The sequence below is a fragment of the Callithrix jacchus genome, chromosome 13, assembly GCF_049354715.1.
Source record: "Callithrix jacchus isolate 240 chromosome 13, calJac240_pri, whole genome shotgun sequence".
Lineage (NCBI taxonomy): Eukaryota > Metazoa > Chordata > Mammalia > Primates > Cebidae > Callithrix > Callithrix jacchus.
In genome coordinates, this window is record NC_133514.1 from 14,812,444 (window position 1) to 14,822,170 (window position 9,727).

At 45.5% G+C, this 9,727-nt stretch overlaps 1 protein-coding gene across 4 annotated transcripts in view; it reads left to right on the top strand.

The window, feature by feature from the left end:
• ADRA1A (adrenoceptor alpha 1A) overlaps positions 1-9,727 on the top strand; it is a 108,717-nt gene that overhangs the window by 79,559 nt on the left and 19,431 nt on the right. The window lies entirely within an intron of this gene.

The window sequence follows — 9,727 nt, forward strand, 5'->3', positions numbered from 1 at the left end:
AGGGAGGCATGGCCAATTCCTATTTTCAAAAATCTCTATAATCAAAACAGTACCATACTCTATTGCCTTTTAAAATTAAAGAGGAAATTGCCCCAATCCCTTTCTGCATTTTAAAATTGGTCTGCCCAGCTATACTTAGAAGCCATATTATAGCTTCCAAAAAGACATCCTGTATGTTTTAAATGAGCTGTTTTAATTCATATATATATATATATATATATATGTATTATATCCATTTGAATACAGGACCCATGAACAATGGAGGTCAGGCCCTGGTCAGGTGTTCTAGTCCAGATGGAGCCTAGGACTGTTTACTCAAGTGGCTGGGGGAGAAAAAGCAAAGACCTACAGCTAATCTTCATCCCTAGCTTAACCCAGGCAGGGGAGGGAGCTGTGCAGGAGCTGGGAGTGAAGAGCAAGGGGTTATTCATATTTCTACTTTGCACAGAGCTAGAGGATGCTGCTGGAAGACGCAAAGGCCATACCTCTGGGTGAGCCAGTGGCCTGGAAGAGGACCTGGTATGTCCTTTCCAAATAGGGAACTGTCCAGAGCACTCAGATTTAAGCATCTTTGTAGCAGTCCAGAACCAAAAACCCATTTTCCTGCTCCCTGTTCACCTGTGACTACTCAAGCATGAACCAACTCATCTGTGTCCTTGCTGGCAAGGATGAGGACCTGAAGGACTTAAAGGCCTTAGCCTTCAAGCTGAAGATAAAGGGACAGAGTCCTGAAAAAGTCTCACACTTCCTCCTTGGGAGATCAGTTTGGTTGTTTGTGTCACCGCTTCAGATGTGTGGTGTTTGACCTTGGACTCGAATCCCACAAAGATGAGAGGAAATGATGACTATCACATCTGAATTACAGGCTTCAATCCTTCCTCCGGGACCATATAAAATGTTTTTATAAGTACTGGAAGTAATTATTTTATGAAGCGCCTGCAACTTAGCTGTATAACATTATTTGGAGAATGATCTTGTTTTCATGTAAATGTGCATGTCTTGAAGATCCGAAAGATCTCCTTGGAATGTAAGTTAAGACAGGCTCTGTTTCTGAATTTAAGAATCTGTTTCCAGTTGTGAGCAATTGAAGCAGGAGCTGTATTCAAAATGTTGTTTTATTCCATCAACAAATGTCATCCATTGACTCAATGAACATTCAATGAGAATCATGTTCATCACTTAGAGAGATAGGAATGAAGGATAAAAGAAGGTTGTGTCTTTAAGGAGACTAAAACCATGAGGATTGACTGTGTCATTCATTCAGCAATATTGCTGAGAGCCTAATAAATGCTGTACACCATTATGGGTTTTGAGAATACAGCAGTAAATTAAAAAGACAACAAGCTCTTCCTTCAAGGGAGTTTATAGTCAAGAAAAGGAACTGAAAATAGAAATAAGTAAAGCACAGAAAATGGCAGTAAGTGCTATAGAGCAGTGGTCCCCAATCTTTTGGGCACCAGGGACTGGTTTCACGACACAATTTTTTCATGGACCTGGAGATGGGAGGATGGTTTCAGGATGATTCAAGAGCGTTACATTTACTGTGCACTTTATTTTGATTTTTATTACATTGTAATATATAAAGAAATAATTATACAACCCATCATAATGTAGAATCAATGGGAACCCTGAGCTTGTTTTTCTGAAACTAGGAAGTCCCATCTGGGGGTGATGGGAGACAGTAACAGATGATCAGGCATTAGATGTTCATAAGGAGTGCACAACCTGGGTCCCTCACATGCACAGTTCACAATAAGGTTGGTGCTCCTATTAGCATCTGATGCCACTGCTGATCTGGCAGGAGACAGAGCTTAGACAGTAATGTGAGCGATGGGGAGAGCCTGTAAGTTGTAAATATAGATGAAGCTTCGCCAGCCCACCACTCACCTCCTGCTGTGTGGCCTGGTTTCTAACGGGCCACAGACTGGTAGTGGTCTGTGGCCCTGGGGGTTTCCCCTGCTGTGCAGAAAAGTAACTGGTGCTAAATCCATAGGGGAAACGGCAAGAAAGAAAGTTATATTATAACAAAGAAAGGCTCGTACATGAGTGGGATTTTGAACACAGCCTTGAAGACAGAGAGAACTGGACAGATTCAAGTTTGAGTAGACAGAGGGGAGACGGACAGATCACTGAGCAAAGAGCAGAAGAATGCAGCAGAGAACCACAACCACAGGAGCTGAAGTCACAGTCACCTTGGCAGACTCACAAAGTTAGAGTGAAAAGTCTATCCGGCAGGAAGAAAGCCTTGGTGTTGGAAACTCATGATTCAAGTCAACAGGCATTTGCTGGAGATACTCATAGAAGGTAAATACCTTTGCGTGTTCCTGACCATATCTATGGCACTGCCTGGCCTGAGCAGGTGCTAAGTAAATTACGTGTAAAGTGAATGAGAAATGGAGGAGAAGGTTGTGTAGGGCTGGTGGAACCAAATGATGAAGGGCCTCGAATAACAGAGTGAGGAGCTTGAACTTGATCTTATCAGCAACAAAAAGATAATGAGGCCGGGCATGGTGGCTCACACCTGTAGTCACAGCACTTTGGGAGGCTGAGGCGGGCAGATCACACAGTCAAGAGATCAAGACCATCCTGGCCAACATGGTGAAACCCTATCTCTATTAAAATTATAAAAATTAGCTGATCATGGTGGCACATGCCTGTAGTCCCAGTTACTTGGGGGGGCTGAGGCAGGAAAATCTCTTGAACCCGGGATGCAGAGGTTGCAGTGAGCCAAGATCACACCACTGCACTCCAGCCTGGGTGACAGAGTAAAACTCTGTCTCAAAAAAAAAAACACAACCCATGTCTTGCAGATACCCCATTATGAGGTTTCCTTAGCTACAATACTAAGCCCCTTGATATGCCTCCCCTCCCTTTAGTTATTTCTGGGAATTTTCCCCTCATGGTTTCTACCCCTTTCCATTCCATCTCCTTGAAGAGGACCAGATGACCACAGCCTTAGCCTCCGAGGCCCCAGATGTGGAGGTGTGCAGCCAGTGTATCATTAAAGAGTATATGAGTTCTGAAGCCACCAGCAGCCAAAACTGTGCTGTGCTCCATGCAGGAACAGAGCTAATTCCATTCCTGCTTGGTGCAATCAGAGAGCTGCCTCGGTCCCTATACAGGTGCACTCCATGACAGCAGCCTTTGTATTCTCCTCCCACCCCTCCTTTCTGTGGCCTCAGAGGACACCTCTAGGATAGATATCAGGGTGTCCTCTCAAAGCCCTCCTGAAAACCTCAGGTTCCCATCTTCCATCCAGAGCTTGCCCCCTTCCCTTCTAGCCATCTCTCCACCGTGTTCCTTCATCATCCTGCTTGCAATGGGTCTGTTTTCCCTTTTGACTGCTTCCATTTGCCTAGAAGCAGCTGCTCTTACAGACAGGAAGGGGTAGTATCCATTACTGTTCTAAGTCTTTAAGCATACAGATGAGGAAACTGAGGCACAAGAGGGAAAAATGACTCACCCAGCTTTAAACAACCAGTTCACCATTCAGGGGTACTTGGGATGGAGGTGGAGGAGGAGGCAAATTTGGAAGGCATTTCAAAGAAAGACAACTGTGGGGTTTAGTGACTAGTTGGAATATGAGAGGCAAAAAAGGTTGGGGAAGGAAGTAGATACACATTCTTCTGGCAGAAACTGTTAATTGGGTTCCTGCCCTGACCTCGCACTGCAGTGAGAGAGATAACTGGGTCTCCTGCCATTGGAGAGCATAGCTCTGTGCTCTGGAGGAGACGATCAAAGAAAACAAGTAAATAAGAAAACGCACAAACTGTGATATGTACCATGAAATAAGCCACTCAACAGGTGTGAGTTTGAAGATTACTCTTCTTTAGACGGGTGATCTCAGGGAGAGCTTTTGTGCAGAGACAATAAAATATATATATCTTTTTTTTTTAATGGCAGATTTGTGAAACAATGACCTTAATAAAAGTGGCAAGGCTTGGAAAATACACTGGCTCATGAAAGGAGATCTGCTTTTTGTTTGTTTGGTTGGTTGGTTGGTTGGTTGGTTGGTTGGTTTTTTTTAAATTTTTTATTGCATTTTAGGTTTTGGGGTACATGAGCAGAGCATGCAAGACAGTTGCGTAGGTACACACATGGCAGTGTGTTTTGCTTCCTTTCTCCCCTTCACCCACAAGGAGATCTGCTTTTAAGGAAGCAGCCCATAAAAGCACACGATGACTTCCTCATCGCTAGCATTTTTCTGAACAATCTTTTAAATTAAGGGGATGGGGTATGGAATCTTGCTATCTTTTGAGAGTGTTTCAAATCAAATTATTTATTTGATGCAAGGAGGTCTTCTAGGGAGAAATGCTCTCTGTGGGTCCAGCATAGGAACTCTGGAAAGAGTCCCCTGTTACTCTTTCCAGAGTTCCTATGGGCATTGGGGTCCAAATCATGGATTCGGGTGGACCTGCTCCTTTTTCCTGAAAGGATAAATGCTGCTTGGGCTTTGTTAACTGGTGAGACAAACCATTTGACAAGTTTTAATCTGAGCAACTCAGACTCATCCAGGATGAAATTCCTGATTCCACAGAGCTCTGCTTGGCCAGCCAGGCAGATCCTGTCAAGAGTGCTGTAGCCGCCAGTTGCAGAAGTTTGAGGGATGAGAGGACATCTCCCCAGCTGACCTCTTTCCTTCCCTGGATTGGAAGGAGCAATGGTTTTTGATAGTAACCATAGACCAACGTACCCCAGTCCCTGGAAAAGTGGACAGTACTTCCATCCCACATTGGGCAGGCCCCCAGGATGCCCCGAGCCTGTCTCCTTCGGGGCTGTGTACCCAGCACAGTGTGCCCTGTTCCCTTTACTCACTGCACCCTCCCATGCCATGCTCCCATGCTGTGCTCCATGCAGGAGGAGAGCTAATTCCATTCGTGCTCGGTGCAGCCTTCCTCACTTTGCCTACCACTCAAGCTTTCTGCCAGAAAGTTCAGAAAAGACTCCAATGCCAACACTCTCAAGTGAGCATGCCCAGACTTTACTCAGATACATGAGTGGAAAGCCGCAAAATTTCAAGTCCCAGTTAAACAGGGGAAGAAAAGACTGGCACAGTGAAGTCACATCTGCTTGCTCTGTTAGTAAGTTTGATTCTATCATTAGGACATACGGGCTAAGTGAGGTTCCCCAGCTAGGGTACAGCTCGTCCTCTCCAGCTGGGATCCAGGATGGACCATCTTTACTATCACCAGAGACCACTGCGAGAAGTTAACAGAAGCTAAGGGCTCTTCCCAGGAAAATGAATCTCTGGACATACACATTTAATGTCAGTTATGGGAAGTCTGTCTGTGAACCTAAGATTGAAAACCTAAGGTTACAGCCCATGCTTTATCTGGACACCTTCTTAGAGAGCCCTGGCCCCTGTCTAAGGTAGATAATCAAAAAACTTTAGCTGAGCTCAGTGGCCCACCCCTGTAATCCCAGCACTTTGGGAGGCCAAGGTGGGCAGATCACAAGGTCAGAAGTTCAAGACCAGCCTGACCAATATGGTGAAACCCGATATCTCTACTAAAAATACAAAAAAATAGCCAGGCGTGGTGGTGTGCACCTGTAGTCCCAGCTACTCGGGAGGCTGAGGCAGGAGAATCACTTGAACGTGGGAGGCACAGAGGTTGCAGTGAGCCAAGATCACAACATGGCATTCCAGCCTGGGTGACAGAGCAAGACTGTGTCTCAAAAAAAAAGAAATATTTAAAAATGTCTTGCTGACTGAGAGCTGCCCAGGTAGCCACACATAAACCCAAGGAGGGCTCAGGCCAAGGTAGTTTAGCACAAAGGCATCTGGTAGACTCTGGGATATCGCATTGCTCTTAAACTCTGATTCTACAGCTTGTCTCTGGGGTTTAATTTGATGGGGCAGTTTTCTTCCTGGTAAGAAGGCACCATCGGGTCTGGCCTGAATGTTACTGGCACTGGAGCTCCTTGGCCTGTCTCTCCTCTGCTCATTGGATGTGTACCAGCCACATCAGAGAGACCACTCGCTGTGCAAGGAGAAACAATTAAGGGTTATTTCCTCCCATGGTCACATAACATTAGCTTCTTCTTTGGAGTCCACATTTTTTTAAATGGAGATCATTCAAACTCCATTTCTCAGAATGTGATGCGCTGCCGACAAACCCGTCTGAACAGCACACTCTGACTTTTAAAATAATGCAATTATTGAGGATACTCCTCTCCTCTTCCTTCCTTCTCCTTATCTCTGCAAACCTGTTGTCATTCAGCCAAAGCTGCACGTAGTGCCCTTCCACGCCCTTGTAGGGTTGCTAAATGGCACACAAAGATCAGGAGTGAAAGTCGGTGAGGTGGAACCGAGTTTGGGTCTAGCTGTGTGATCTGGGGGAGCTACTCTTGTCTCCAGCCTGGCTGTCTTCACCTGTAAAGGACAGGTTGACAGCGCTGATCTCTAAGTGCCTGCCAGTCTTCACATTCTAGCATTCTGTGACTCCAGCTAATTAGGGTTTATCACAGGCCAGTGTCTCTCAAAGTTGTCATTAAGATGTCAAGTTTTCCAAGGGGTAAAATGAAACACAAAAGCTGGAGGCTGGAACCAAGAAGACTGCCTCATAGCTTTCAGCTTCCACACCGAGTCACCCTCATTCTGAGAGAAACATTTGAATTAAGGTGGAACCCTCTAATGACCAGTGCTGGGTGGGAATTTGAGAACTCAGTTTCTACTCTCCCTGACTTTTGAAGCAAACCATATGACTCACTGGTGTAGCAAACTCATGGAGGAGACCAACATGGGCAAAAAAGAAACGGTTTTATCTTGTATTGGAGCCATTGAGGCAAACTTTGCAGTAATTTTATAAGAAAAGGTGACTCTGGTGGCCAAGCCTTTACTGAGATGACTCCTAGTGTCCCCATAAGCCTATTAGATGTGCCCCAGATCAAAAATGAAGTCATATGTTCCCAACTGATAGAGCATTCAGAGAAGACACAGAAGCAACATTGTAAATTCTTCGTTTCCATTTCTTTTTGGCATCTAGAGGCCTTTACAGTGGAAATAAAGATTCTGAATCTACAAAGATAGGAATGTTGATGGTGTTTGACTGTAAATACCTGTTCTGTCTACCTCAGTCTGACCAGTGTAAATTGGTCAGGGTGTCCGAAGGGTCAGGAAAGGGACAGAAATTCTGCAGCAGACCAAATGGTGGAAAGAAACTCAGTGAAGGACGAATCCATAGAGTGCGGGGATTTTCCAAAGTCCGAGAATTAAACCAGGCAAATTCACACGCAAAGGATGGCGTGAGCTGCAGGGCAAGGTGCTCCAGGATTAAGTCAGGAGCTGTTGGCTCCTCTTGAGGCAGAGATTGTTGAGGAGAAAATCATAGCTATGCTTTGGTATTTTATTACCAAAAAAACAGAAACCCTTATTCTCATGTGGGTGATTCAGAAGTCTGGCTCTTCCTAGGAAGCATGATGAGAAAAACTAGAGGGTCTGATGCCAGATGATAGAGCAAGGAAAAAATGATAGTGAAATAACATTACAGGAAAAAAAACCAGATGACAGAACAGAAATGGTAGGCAAAAAGGGGGAATGAGACAGCTGAAGGCAGGCAGGGTTGGGAGAGGATATGGGGCTACAGCCGTCAAGCAGAGAAGAAAACCAAACCACACTGTGAAGCAGAGCCATGGCAAGAACACAGAAACAGTCAGTCAGTCAGTCAGTCAGCCGAGGGTCAGCCATTCATGCAGCAAAAACTTGGAAAATGCCTTCAAGACTCCAGCATTGTACTGAATCTGAAACTCCATGAGAGAGCAAAGCTGATTGGATAGACGGCTGCTCAAATGGACTTCCCCACCCAGTGACGGGGTCAAGGTTTCCACCTGTAAACCAGGTTGGTTCAGCCCTGACACTCTAGGTCCTGATGGGTGGAGGCCAGGGACACACATTCTCCAGCTGTCTTCCCACCATAAAAGGCACTGCCAGTCCTCAGAAAGAAAGATATTTGAGAAGAATGGAGGCTGGAGATAGAACTAATGCAGAGTTCAGAGAAAAGGGCGCTGGGGTAGGAAGTTTTGGGCAGAGAAGATGAGAGCAGGAGGAGGGAACCCTGATTGGGACCAGGCAGCTTCTTTCCAAGCCTGATTCCAGCCCCATCTCTCCTTCCTAGAAGAGGAACAATGAAGGAAGGGATATGAGGATGGGACTAATGTCAATAAGGAGGGGAATAGCCCTTTTGCTGTCTTTTTTCTTTTTTTGAGATGGGGTTTTACTCCCATTGCCCAGGCTGTACTGCAGTGGCACACTCCCGGCTCACTACAAACTCTACCTCCCAGGTTCAAGCAATCCTCCTGTCTCGGCCTCCCAAGTAGCTGGAATTACAAGCACATGCCACCACACCCAGCCAATTTTTCTATTTTTAGTAGAGATGGAGCTTTACCATATTGCCTAGGCCGGTCTCAAACTCCTAGCCTCAAGTGGTCCACCCACCTTGGCCTCCCAAAGTGCAGGGGTTACAGGCAGGAGCCACCGTGCCTAGCACCTCTGCTGTCTTTTCTGGCTCTTTGGAAAGTTCCTGAAGGAAGGACAGCTATGAGTCTCTCCCCTAACCCTCGCCAGTCAGCAATTGCTCAAAGAAAATCACATGGCTCCCCCCACGCACTCCCTGTCACAAGGGAAGAATACTCCAAGTATGAAAATGGATCCTGAAACCTGCCCCTGGTGGAATTGCCACTTTGGAATTATCCAAATCCCTGCTATGTTTGCACACATCTGGCTGCTGTCACATACTTAATGGGATAAATAAAACGTTGTCATTTACAGGAAGGTCTCTGGCCTGGAAGCATCTCCCACTCACTGTCTGAAAATCCAACATCTAGAGATTTGCTTAGGTTGAAAATAAAATATTCCTGGGGTTAGGGCTAGAGAGTAACTGACATTCAGATCTTAGTGAAAATTTGTTTTAACCAACTCTCTTTCTCACCCTATACTTACACCTGAGCCACATTGAAGAAATGAGTGTGTTGAGTGGGGTATGGAAAGGGGGAGGCCGGGATTCACCCATGAAGACAGGAACACAGCAAGAGCCCACAGAGAGGGCCCAAGAGTTTGGCTCTGGGTCAGCCAGGCCTGGAATTAAGAGGGGGGCCACACAAGGAAAGAAGGGATGGAAAGGAAGTGACTGAAAGGAAAAGTTGAGGTTTATGAGTGTAAAACTGGGCTCTGAAGCAGAACGAGTGTCCTTGAAGGAACTGTGGGAAGTCCCAAGACTCTCAAATCATATTTATTAGCATGCACAATCACAGCGCATTTATGTTTCTTTCTTTTTCAAAAATTGAAATTCTTCAATAAGGAAAAGACCCTCCCTTCCCTCCCTGATTTACAGAGCAGTGACATTCCCAGACGAGGTGAGTTCTGGTGTGCTCAGCTCAGACATTCTTGCAGTCGTTATGCACAGGCCCAGGCAGGTCTTTGTGAAATGGGTTTCCCTAATCACATCACTGTCACTATTAGGAGGAAATATTGGACAATATATTGGTATTATAATGTAAGACAAATTTCTTCCTGGAACTGATCACACTTTCACAAAACCATTAGTCATGTTGGCATTAACCGTTTTTTCCCATCACAGATGAGGCTCAGAAAAGCACTGTCTTCAGTTTGGCTTCCCCCAGCTGCATACTTCATCACTTCCCAGAGGCCATCCTCTCTCCTAAGAGATGTGTTATTCCAGTATATTTGGAGATTCCATAAAGGAGCATGGGTCCTGAAATCACACTGCCC